Source organism: Schistocerca piceifrons, chromosome X (assembly GCF_021461385.2).
Source record: "Schistocerca piceifrons isolate TAMUIC-IGC-003096 chromosome X, iqSchPice1.1, whole genome shotgun sequence".
Taxonomy (NCBI): Eukaryota; Metazoa; Arthropoda; class Insecta; order Orthoptera; family Acrididae; genus Schistocerca; species Schistocerca piceifrons.
This window is the reverse complement of record NC_060149.1, coordinates 413,241,260-413,253,982: the sequence shown is the minus strand read 5'-3', so window position 1 is coordinate 413,253,982 and position 12,723 is coordinate 413,241,260.

Sequence of the window (12,723 nt, the reverse complement as noted above, 5' to 3'; positions counted from 1 at the left end):
ACATGTCGTCTCCGGGATGCACTGATATCGATAGACTCCGATCGCGCCTTTGACAGGGTGAGCCACCCCTATCTCATGGAAGTGATGACGCAAATGAAGTTTCCAGAAAGTTTTGTCACCGTCGTTATGAGACTACTCCACGGCGCCTCATCCAGACTGCTCATCAATGGACTTGTGGTATGCCCCAACATCATCTCACGATCGGTCAGACAGGGGTGCCCGCTGTCGACGATACTGTATGCCATCACTGTCGAGCCACTGCTCTGAGTGCTCCGGAATTGACTCCAAGGAATGATGATAAGGTACAACAGATTTATATGCAAACCATACGCGGATGACTTAGTGTTTTTAGCACGGTCGGGTGACGAGGCAAGAGTGGCCTTACATTGGATTAATTTGCATGATATGGCTACGGGAAGTCGTATGAACATCGCAAAGTCGGGAGCGATGAACATCGGGAGACGACTCCAGACGGGAAGTGTAGCACCCTTACAGCTGATCAACAAGATGAAATGCCTAGGAATTATCTTCACTATAGACGTTCGACGCACGTCAGCACTGAACAAACAATTCGCGCGAGTGTCCGAAGTCACAGTTTAAGGACTCTGGACATGATACAACGGGTCACCTCTGCCAACACTTATCTAGCTTCTCGCATTCGCCACCTGGCACCAGTTCTTCCTATGCCGGTGGTATTGGCACGCCGAATCCTGGCGCCATTAGGATATTTTGTGATCGAAGGACTACTTTTTAAGGTCAGATACGAAACACTCACCCATCCTAGTAGTCGTGGAGGTCTTCGACTAGTCCACGTCCGCGACCGAGCAGTGGCTATTTGCGTAAGCGCGATGATAAAAATGTGAACACGTCACCTGACAAGTCTGAGGGGAACCTTGATAGACAAACTAACTCCACCTTCTCGTTTGGCAGCGGTAGCGGTGGCTCACATCTCACCATCGCTTGCCCACATGCGAACCTTTTTTATGGGACACAGTTATGTACATATCGAACTACTGACTACCATGACGGCAACGGCACGTGATATATATCGCATCTTGACTCGACGACGGCCGAATAATGCCGTAGAGCGGCGACAACCATCAGTTACATGGTCAGTTCAAAATGGTTCAAATGACTCTGAGCACTATGGGACTTAACATCTGTGGTCATCAGTCCCCTAGAACTTAGAACTACTTAAACCTAACTAACCTAAGGACATCACACACATCCATGCCCGAGGCAGGATTCGAACCTGCGACCGTAGCGGTCACGCGGTTCCAGACTGAAGCGACTAGAACCGCACGGCCAGTTACATGCTCAGTGGTATGGCGTACAGTGCACCACCCACACCTTGATACGGAGAGGCGTGCACTGTGGTATCAGGTGGTAAATGGGAAATACGTGACTCTTTCCAGGTTGCCTACAATTCTTATGGCGGATGAGCCACTGTGTCCACAGTGCAATGTTAGAGACATGGAGGAACATCGCCTGATATGCGGGCCTTCGGCGGACGTGTGGTGTTTGCTCCAAAAAATGATCGCCTTCCTCCTTCGAGTGGTGCCGCAAGCAATAGAACTAAGGATACTACTTCTCCCAGATATGACCTATTATCCCCGAACGAAGACAAATGCAGTGACTTGGATTCAGGGTCTGACTGTATTTTACCCTTTCCGAGACGACAGTAAGAATGTACTCGACTTTTGGGCCTTACTAAAAGAACATCACTCACAGATTGTGAGACATCCGAGATATCGAACATATTACGCTAATTTTTTAGGCGGTGCCTTGCTTGATCCCCCACCCAGTTGGGGTGACCCGGGTAGGAGAGTGTAATTATTGCTTATAAGTATTCAGAACAAGAAAGGACCAGGACAGTGGAGAGGCTCAACCACCATACGTGACGACGTACTCGGTACTAATGCGAGGAACAACGGGATTAGCGAGCAACGCGCCCAGGAAGAGAGATGTGGTCCGTTATTGTTTTGTACTGATAGAAGCAGTTTATGTGTTTCTATTGTTACACCATTATGTAAAAAAAGTCCAGTTATTTACGTTTTCCAGAAATATTTTATTTTATAAAGGGCTTCGTCTTATATAAAAAACTGATAGAAGCAGTTTGTGTTTGTTATTGGTGTTGTTGTTGTTGTTGTGGTCTTCAGTCCTGAGACTGGTTTGATGCAGCTCTCCATGCTACTCTATCCTGTGCAGTACCTACTGCAACCTACATCCTTCTGAATCTGCTTAGTGTATTCATCTCTTGGTCTCCCTCTACGATTTTTACCCTCCACGCTGCCCTCCAATACTAAATTGGTGATACCTTGGTGCCTCAGAACATGTCCTACCAACCGATCCCTTCTTCTGGTCAAGTTGTGCCACAAACGTCTCTTCTCCCCAATCCTATTCAATACTTCCTCATTAGTTATGTGATCTACCCATCTAATCTTCAGCATTCTTCTGTAGCACCACATTTCGAAAGCTTCTATTCTCTTCTTGTCCAAACTATTTATCGTCCATGTTTCACTTCCATACATGGCTACACTCCATACGAATACTTTCAGAAATGACTTCCTGACACTTAAATCAATACTCGATGTTAACAAATTTCTCTTCTTCAGAAACGCTTTCCTTGCCATTGCCAGTCTACATTTTATATCCTCTCTACTTCGACCATCATCAGTTATATTGCTCCCCAAATAGCAAAACTCCTTTACTACTTTAAGTGCCTCATTTCCTAATCTAATTCCCTCAGCATCACCCGACTTAATGAGACTACATTCCATTATTCTTGTTTTGCTTTTGTTGATGTTCATCTTATATCCTCCTTTCAAGACACTGTACATTCCATTCAACTGCTCTTCCAAGTCCTTTGCTGTCTCTGACAGAATTACAATGTCATCGGCGAACCTCAAAGTTTTTATTTCTTCTCCATGAATTTTAATACCTACTCCTAATTTTTCTTTTGTTTCCTTTACTGCTTGCTCAATATACAGATTGAACAACATCGGGGAGAGGCTACAACCCTGTCTTACTCCCTTCCCAACCACTGCTTCCCTTTTATGTCCCTCGACTCTTATAACTGCCATCTGGTTTCTGTACAAATTGTAAATAGCCTTTCGCTCCCTGTATTTTACCCCTGCCACCTTTAGAATTTGAAAGAGAGTATTCCAGTCAACATTGTCAAAAGCTTTCTCCAAGTCTACAAATGCTAGAAACGTAGGTTTGCCTTTCCTTAATCTTTCTTCTAAGATAAGTCGTAAGGTCAGTATTGCCTCACGTGTTCCAGTGTTTCTACGGAATCCAAACTGATCTTCCCCGAGGTTGGCTTCTACTAGTTTTTCCATTCGTCTGTAAAGAATTCGTGTTAGTATTTTGCAGCTGTGACTTATTAAACTGATAGTTCGGTAATTTTCACTTCTGTCAACACCTGCTTTCTTTGGGATTGGAATTATTATATTCCTCTTGAAGTCTGAGGGTATTTCGCCTGTTTCATACATCTTGCTCACCAGATGGTTGAGTTTTGTCAGGACTGGCTCTCCCAAGGCCGTCAGTAGTTCCAATGGAATGTTGTCTACTCCGGGGGCCTTGTTTCGACTCAGGTCTTTCAGTGCTCTGTCAAACTCTTCACGCAGTATCATATCTCCCATTTCATCTTCATCTACATCCTCTTCCATTTCCATAATATTGTCCTCAAGTACATCGCCCTTGTATAGACCCTCTATATACTCCTTCCACCTTTCTGCTTTCCCTTCTTTGCTTAGAACTGGGTTTCCATCTGAGCTCTTTATATTCATACAAGTCGTTCTCTTATCTCCAAAGGTCTCTTTAATTTTCCTGTAGGCAGTATCTATCTTACCCCTAGTGAGATAGACCTCTACATCCTTACATTTGTCCTCTAGCCATCCCTGCTTAGCCATTTTGCACTTCCTGTCGATCTCATTTTTGAGACGTTTGTATTCCTTTTTGCCTGCTTCATTTACTGCATTTTTGTATTTTCTCCTTTCATCAATTAAATTCAATATTTCTGCTGTTACCCAAGGATTTCTACTAGCCCTCGTCTTTTTACCTACTTGATCCTCTGCTGCCTTCGCCACTTCGTCCCTCAAAGCTACCCATTCTTCTTCTACTGTATTTCTTTCCCCCATTCCTGTCAATTGTTCCCTTATGCTCTCCCTGAAACTCTGTACATCCTCTGGTTCTTTCAGTTTATCCAGGTCTCATCTCCTTAAATTCCCACCTTTTTGCAGTTTCTTCAGTTTTAATCTACAGGTCATAACCAATAGATTGTTGTCAGAGTCCACATCTGCCCCTGGAAATGTCTTACAATTTAAAACCTGGTTCCTAAATCTCTGTCTTACCATTATATAATCTATCTGATACCTTTTAGTATCTCCAGGGTTCTTCCATGTATACAACCTTCTTTCATGATTCTTAAACCAAGTGTTAGTTATGATTATGTTGTGCTCTGTGCAAAATTCTACCAGGCGGCTTCCTCTTTCATTTCTTAGCCCCAATCCATATTCACCTACTATGTTTCCTTCACTCCCTTTTCCTACACTCCAATTCCAGTCACCCATGACTATTAAATTTTCGTCTCCCTTCACAATCTAAATAATTTCCTTTATTTCATCATACATTTCTTCAATTTCTTCGTCATCTGCAGAGCTAGTTGGCATATAAACTTGTACTACTGTAGTAGGTGTGGGCTTCGTATCTATCTTGGCCACAATAATGCGTTCACTATGCTTTTTGTAGTAGCTTACCCGCGTTCCTATTTTCCTATTCATTATTAAACCTACTCCTGCATTACTCCTATTTGATTTTGTGTTTATAACCCTGTAGTCACCTGACCAGAAGTCTTGTTCCTCCTGCCACCGAACTTCACTAATTCCCACTATATCTAACTTCAACCTATCCATTTCCCTTTTTAAATTTTCTAACCTACCTGCCCGATTAAGGGATCTGACATTCCACGCTCCGATCCGTAGAACGCCAGTTTTCTTTCTCCTGATAACGACATCCTCTTGAGTAGTCCCCGCCCGGAGATCCGAATGGGGGACTATTTTACCTCCGGAATATTTTACCCAAGAGGACGCCATCATCATTTAATCATACAGTAAAGCTGCATGCCCTCGGGAAAAATTACGGCTGTAGTTTCCCCTTGCTTTCAGCCGTTCGCAGTACCAGCACAGCAAGGCCGTTTTGGTTATTGTTACAAGGCCAGATCAGTCAATCATCCAGACTGTTGCCCTTGCAACTACTGAAAAGGCTGCTGCCCCTCTTCAGGAACCACACGTTTGTCTGGCCTCTCAACAGATACCCCTCCGTTGTGGTTGCACCTACGGTACGGCTATCTGTATCGCTGAGGCACGCAAGCCTAACCACCAACGGCAAGGTCCATGGTTCATGGGGGGGTTTGTTATTGGTAACAATTAAAAAAAGAAAAGAAAGGGCGCTAGAGCACTTGCTTGCGAAAGGCAGAGGTCCCGAGTTCCAGTCTCGGTCCGTCACCAGTATTAATCTGCCAGGAAGTTTCAAAATCCTCTTTGTTTTGTGTGTGAAGTCATTGTCTAAGAAATATATTTGTTATATGCGATTCATGGACTAATAAACGTATACTATTAGCAGATCAAACTCCATGCTCTATGTATTGATTCCCCCGTTATAATTAAATTGTCAACGCCCTCCAACCATCAACACGTGAGGCCCCTTGATAGAATCAGGGTTTAAATATACGTTTCCTGCAAGCACCACAGTTATACTGATAATCACTCTTGGTATTTAGTGGAGATATGCTACCGCTTTCTGATCTGCGACGGTAGTACTGGCAACTGAATTTATTTGCCTATCCATAGAGGTTCGTTGTAAGTTGCTGGTTGCCGGTTGTATTTCCGAATACGCTCGACTTCCGGCATGTATGACCTCCCTTCCATTCCTTTTCCATCAGAGGAGAGGACGCCAACTCGTTCTCTTTCTTTTCTTTTTCACAGTTTGATACAATTATGTTTCGCAGATTATTTGGCGTCCCTGCCATTCATTTTCCATCCTGGTAGGGGATACGAATTTATATTGCTTTCATCGGCACTCAGATAAATTTGTTTTTCACGAAATAGTGAACTGGAGTACACAATTGATTAGCTACAGTGCAACGCCATACTAATTTTTAATTTATTTTCAACATGTGGATCTTGTCTACATGTAAATTAATTTTTGCTTGCACGATTTTCGGATTTTCGGCGTTTTTCGTAAACATGGCGTAAGTATATTCAGTAACGCTGTCTTACCGTCCACATTGGAAGCTACAGACAGCACTTGCCTAAATTAATTTCTGGAGAAATATAGAAGTGTTCTACTGCGGTCTCTGAGTGGGTCTACTTCGAGCCTTGCCAGGCCTCCCATGAAACGCCGATGTCAACAAAAGCAGGAGCATTAGACCATCAGTCATTTCTAAAGCTGCGGAAATTACAGGTTTTCTGTGAAACCAACACAAATCATCGCCGTTAAGTTTGGGCGGAACGTAGTGATTATTTCGTCCGTTTCACGTGACCTACACGGTATCACTTAGAATTTATGTGCACTTACTTCGAGAAGAGAGCCTACATTAAAATGAGAGCAGTAGCGTAGACCTGTGGTTCCTACAGAGAATTTCTAGCCACCTACCGGTCAAAGGAGAACTTGGTTTGCATGCAACATGAGACGATTTAAAGAAAAGCTTCACTAACTCGGGAGTGCAGAGTCCCGTCAAAGTTTTCGAAAAATGATGCAAAAGAACAACTTCTTGGACCAGCCGTTTACAGTGACGGACTTCATTCGCATGAGCTACACCAAATTTCCGCAGTCGTATCTGTTATATTTGATAGGTCGTTTTGGGGGCATCGAGGAGGACTTTAAATCACTGCTGCAACGATAGGAGAATCTTAACGATAGCGCTAACAGCGCATCTCGCAGCGGGCAATCTTCCACGAAACCACAACGAAACTATAATGAGAGATGAGACCACATATTCCAGCCTAGTGCACGCCAACTGTACAAAGGTAATCAACCGAACAAGAATAATTGGGGTAGCGGTAGCGCCAACAGGAACAATTACGAGAACAATTTCGAACGCAGAGTCGAACAGCCACGGGACAACAACCAGGAGAGGCAGGGTGCTCAGACTACTGGAATTATGGCGTCAAGTCATTGGCCCGAACAGCCACGATATGTCGATAACCGTCAGTGACGTATGTATAACTCTCAAACGGTCATATAAACCTTTGGGAGGAACTACGTTAAAGATCTAGTAAAAATTGTTTTTATGTTTGGATTTTTATGTGTATTCTCTATGTCAATGTTCATAAAGTGACTTTTAGATAGATTACTGATATTGTTTTTTGTTTTCAAGAAATAAATGCTGGGTAATTACATCAAGTTTATTTTGAGCATGTAATACACTCGATGCTGCAAAATGATATTATGAAATTTTTGTGTACGGGGGCAGAGAGGATTATTGATGGTGCTATGATGCGAGCATTTTTAGATAGTGTCAACTACGATGAGTACAATGTTTTGTGGAGAGTATGCAGTAGGCACACACCCACAACGCAACACGACACAACATGGCCCTGCACGTCAACGAGGCATATGAACGGTTAAGTGATCACAGTCTGATGAAAAGGTGATTAAGATGTGGATAAACAATAGAGGGAAGTGCGTAACGTGGGAAGGAGTCTGTAACTTCAACACAAGCTTATTAAGAAAGGCCGGCCGGAGTGGCCAAGCGGTTCTAGGCGCTACAGTCCGGAACCGTGCGACCGCTACGGTCGCAGGTTCGAATCCTGCCTCGGGCATGGATGTTTGTGATGTCCTTAGGTTAGTTAGGTTTAAGTAGTTCTAAGTTCTAGGGGACTGATGACCTCAGAAGTTAAGTCCCATTGTGCTCAGAGCCATTTGAACCATTATTAAAAAAGTCTGGCCGGCCGGAGTGGCGGTGCGGTTCTAGGCGCTACAGTCTGGAGCCGAACGACCGCTCCAGTCGCAGGTTCGAATCCTGCCTCGGGCATGGATGTGTGTGATGTCCTTAGGCTAGTTAGGTTTAATAAGTTCTAAGTTCTAGGCGACTGGTGACCTCAGAAGTTAAGTCGCATAGTGCTCAGAGCCATTTGAACCATTACGAAAGTCTGGAGTAAGTGCCTCCTCATTGTAGATAACGTCGACCATGCTGTTTGTCGTTTATGAAGAAGATCAGTCCTTGTCAAGATACGCTTGTACCATAAAACTGTTGGGAAAGTTTTTTTAGAGACATCCACAGCAGAGAGTGTTGAGACTGCAAATAATAGTGGAGCGTCAGGGACCCTCACAGGAGGTAGTGTTCTTTTGCAGCTAAATGACCTGACTGCACTGGGAGAAAAGGTTGAAGTTCACTCCTAAGTTCCATCTTTTCAGATTACGGCACCACACTTAGCCGTAATGTAAAACAGTAATGTATGAATAATACTGACAGCATATTGAAGAAGTGTTTGTAAAGAACCTTTTGAAGGAGTGTTTCACAAATTAGCATCATACAAAAAGAGAAAGCCCACAGCAGTTAATGGAAGACATCAGGTGATAGAGGAGAAGTCCTAGCGGAAGATAAATGGTGATAATTCACATTTCTGAGGAAGCGTCATTTGCAGGAGCAGTCGACAATCGATGGCAACTACAGCACCAAACAATAGCAGTTTAGTACGCTAATTAATAGTTTTGCCTATGCAGCATTTCAACATCGTACCCGTTAGTCTGACATTTAAATAATTTGAATTAGATGACAGTGTGTAAACCTTTGATGATCTGAATAATTATGTGTATTTTTGTGAATAATCAGTGTTTCACCTTCACGTATTCTATGTTTGTCTTCAAGATGTGTTGTAAGTTGTTATGTGTAATTACTGTAGAGAGCCGTTTGGCACATGTTTGATTATGCCCGTCAGCACGCAGCGAGAGTTTGTTTGTCTTCATGCTTGCCGACATGGTTGCTGGATCATACCCTGATTAAGAGCGTTTGGAGTATTATGGACAGAGCCCTCCAACCAGCTCGGAATTTTGAGAATCTAACTCGCCAATTGAACAGGATTGAGCACTTTATCCCTCAGGAGAACATCCAACAACTCTGTCAATCAGTGTCAACCTCAATAAATGCTTGCATTAGCGCCAGCGGTGGACAAACACGTTATTCAAATGTTCAATTTGAGAAATTCTTGGTCTTGAATAAATCATCGAATTTTTCTGAAACTGTAATCATTTGTCTGTCTGCACATACACATCGCATTTCTTCGTGGTAAGTCGTTCTCTCTCTCTCTCTCTCTCTCAGATTGTATTAACAGATTTGTCCCTAAGTGACGAACAAACAGCTAATACGTTTCCTAGACGTTTTCTTTCATTCGCAGCTCGCGGTCAAGGCAATGAGCGTCAAAGCCGTCTGGGTGCGATACGGCGTGGGGTTTCACTAGATGAGGCAATTATGCTATTACGACGAAAATTTATCTTCAGCCCTAATCAACTCCCAATTCTTCAGTATTATTATAATAGTTTACACCAGTTTACCAGCCTCGAACTGATCCACGAGACGAGGATAGAAACGTTGCCATCAACATACTACTATCAGCTCTGTAACAACCTGATTACATTACGTTAAGTTCCGAATTCCTACCAATGAACCGGGAACATACATCGCTACCGGTCTCCTCTTAATGGACTCTACTTGATTCTCATGGAGAATACAACGTCATTAAAAGTGTGAGCAGAGGAAAATTCTCAAGTCCAATTTTCCAAGCAAGAAAAATAGAAGAGTCACAGCGAATCAACCATGTCAGTTCTCATGGATTCCCCTCATTTTCTCCTTTTGAGGAGTTTGACAGCTCATTATTTTCACAATATGCTGCCTTCTATTAAAAACACTAGCTGCTTCTACATACTCACTTTGCACTCTCTACTTAGAACTTAAGACTTGCCCACCAGCCATCGCTACCGAAAGCTACCGCAATAATCTCTCGCACATCTGCACTCAGTCGCAACATGACTTTAGGTGTCGGAAACGGTTGAAGAACATTTAAACTGTTTCAAAGGTTTTGAGAACAATGATAAAGGAGGGAAGCAAAAACGGAATGAGGTAGCGAGAGAAATTACAGTAAAAATTATAATTTCAACGAAAACTACTTGATCTGTTTATTAATTTGGGGGGATGGAGTAACAGGCAAGTGAGTCAAGAGTTTAAGTTAAAGAGAGAGATAGAGATGTGGGAGGGGACATTAGATGTAAATTATTATTACAATATATTTTTTACTTATTTTTAGGAGGATGTGAAGGATAGCAATAGGGGGAAAAAGAGAGATGAATTTTAAATAATGAAAAATTGCCTTAAATAAATCGCTATGATTTTACTACTTTTCAAGTATGTAGGCAATGGAGCAAATAAATGAGAAACAGATATTTAAAAACATATATTTAGAAGAAATTTATTTCAGTTAAAATCACAACTTGAAGAAAAACTGACTCATATTCTTATTATCCCTGGTTCGATAATTTTCTGTAGCAACTCATCTTCCACTGGCTCTCACTGACTGAAAATTGAGCAAAACAACAAGTAGATAAAATAAAAATTTTCACTTTTCTAATTTCTTGTCCAGGTTGTCCCATTATTTCTAATTTCTATCATAGCTCTTGGCATGGAATCTGGGAGGCATCGGACGCCAGAAGTCAACTTTGTTCCAGATTTCAAAAACGCAGTCCCAAAGGGCGTCAGGGGTAGCCGGTTGTTATCGTGGCCAGGTATCTGACAGTGATCGTCCTATCTCAGCCCACATGTTCTCCACTGGAATCATATCAGCAACCTATGGCCACCTGTCCAGAACATTAATGCCTATGTTAGACAGTTGCTGAACGAATATAGACATATGTACAGGAGAATGACCTTCCTGCAACGTGAATTCTCCTTCACTATACAGCATTCGCATTGGAGGCAGCATCACACTTTTCACTATATAGCCATAGAAACTCCTATTAAAGGTTTCCTCAATTCTGTGAAGTATTCATGCCCCTCTCACGGAAATCCTTCCCCAGTCGGAAACCGATAGCCACCCACTTCTTGTCGTCGCTACGTATTCTTTATGATGACATGTCCCTCGCAGTGTGTAAACCACTCCTGGACAGTCGTTACACATGGAGGAAACCTTATTATCAATAAAAATTACGTTTTCCAACGGCGCGTACAGATAGATCTCCGCGAATGGCAGTCAGTATAAAATACTTTCCCAGAGTGGATTTTGTACATGGTGTCCAACATTCCAAGTGAAGAGTGTCACTTTGGTCTCTCACCGAACCTGCTTCGCCTTTGCGAATGGAAGCTGTCAGATCTTACGCACAAGCTCTCTGTACTCCTGAGTGGTCCAGGGCTATACCAAACTCTTCCGGAGGACGTGGGTTAGATTCCCGCCTATGACATGGGTGATTCTGTTTTCACATTAGATACGTCTATTTGTGTCTATGTGTGTTGCTAACCAAACATTTGTGAACTAGATCTTAAGAAATTTGTTTGAATTTGAAAACAAATTGATAGCGGTATTGTAAAGTTAATAAAATTTCGGTAGTTAGCGTTTATATCAGGCCGGTATCTTTTAAACACGTGTATCTAATTGAAAAGAAAAAGCTGTGTCACAGACGACATATTGCAGGTGGAACTAAGACGGTGAAATATAGATAGTACATTCGACTTCGGTCAAAGGCACGGTAATTTTCATACATAGTTTGTGTTGTCTTTTTGTGTAGTCAAAGCGATGCTCGATGTAGAGCGCTGGCCTTTGGTGTTCTCTGAGCACTGCGCGTACATGTGTACATTGCTCCTTCTCCGCCAAAAGGTTTGGAGAAGTCGAGCACCATGAAAACTCAGCACTCAGCATCTGCAGGATCCTGATTGTCGCCAACGTATCACTGAGACGTGGACAGGATGCGAACGGCGTCTCCGATCCCACGCAACCGGCGTGGACTCTTCCCTGAAATACGCCAAACCGATGCTCCGGCGCACATTCATCACCTACAGCAAAGAGGTGGCCGCTTGGCACAGGCACACTACAAAAAATGGCTCTGAGCACTATGGGACTTAACATCTGAGGTCATCAGTCCCCTAGAACTTAGAACTACTTAAGCCTAACTAACCTAAGGACATCACACACATCCATGCCCGAGACAGGATTCGAACCTGAGACCGTAGCAGTCACGCGGTTCCAGACTGAAGCACCTAGAACCGCTCAGCCGTCGAGTCCGGCTGCACACTACGGAATTCTACTTCAGCGCCCTCTGTGACCTTGATGGTCAGCCACTTTCAGCGGAAGTGCAAACCGAACGCAGCATGATTAAGGCAAAGCTACTAGCGATTATTCGCCAGAAGCTACAGGGGGCTGTTGTGCGTGTCCGCAGACCTGATATGGTGTGGTGGGAGAACCCCTCCATGCATCATATCGTGCACGATCGCAGACATCGCAGAGATAACTTACACTACTGGCCATTAAAATTGCTACACCAAGAAGAAGTGCAGATGATAAACGGGTATTATTGGACGAATATATTATACTACAACTGACATGTGATTACAATTTCACACAATTTTGGTGCATAGATCCTCAGAATTCAGTATCCAGAACAACCACCTCTGGCCGTAATAACGGCCTTGATACGCTTGGGGATTGAGTCAAACAGAGCCTGGATGGCGTGTAC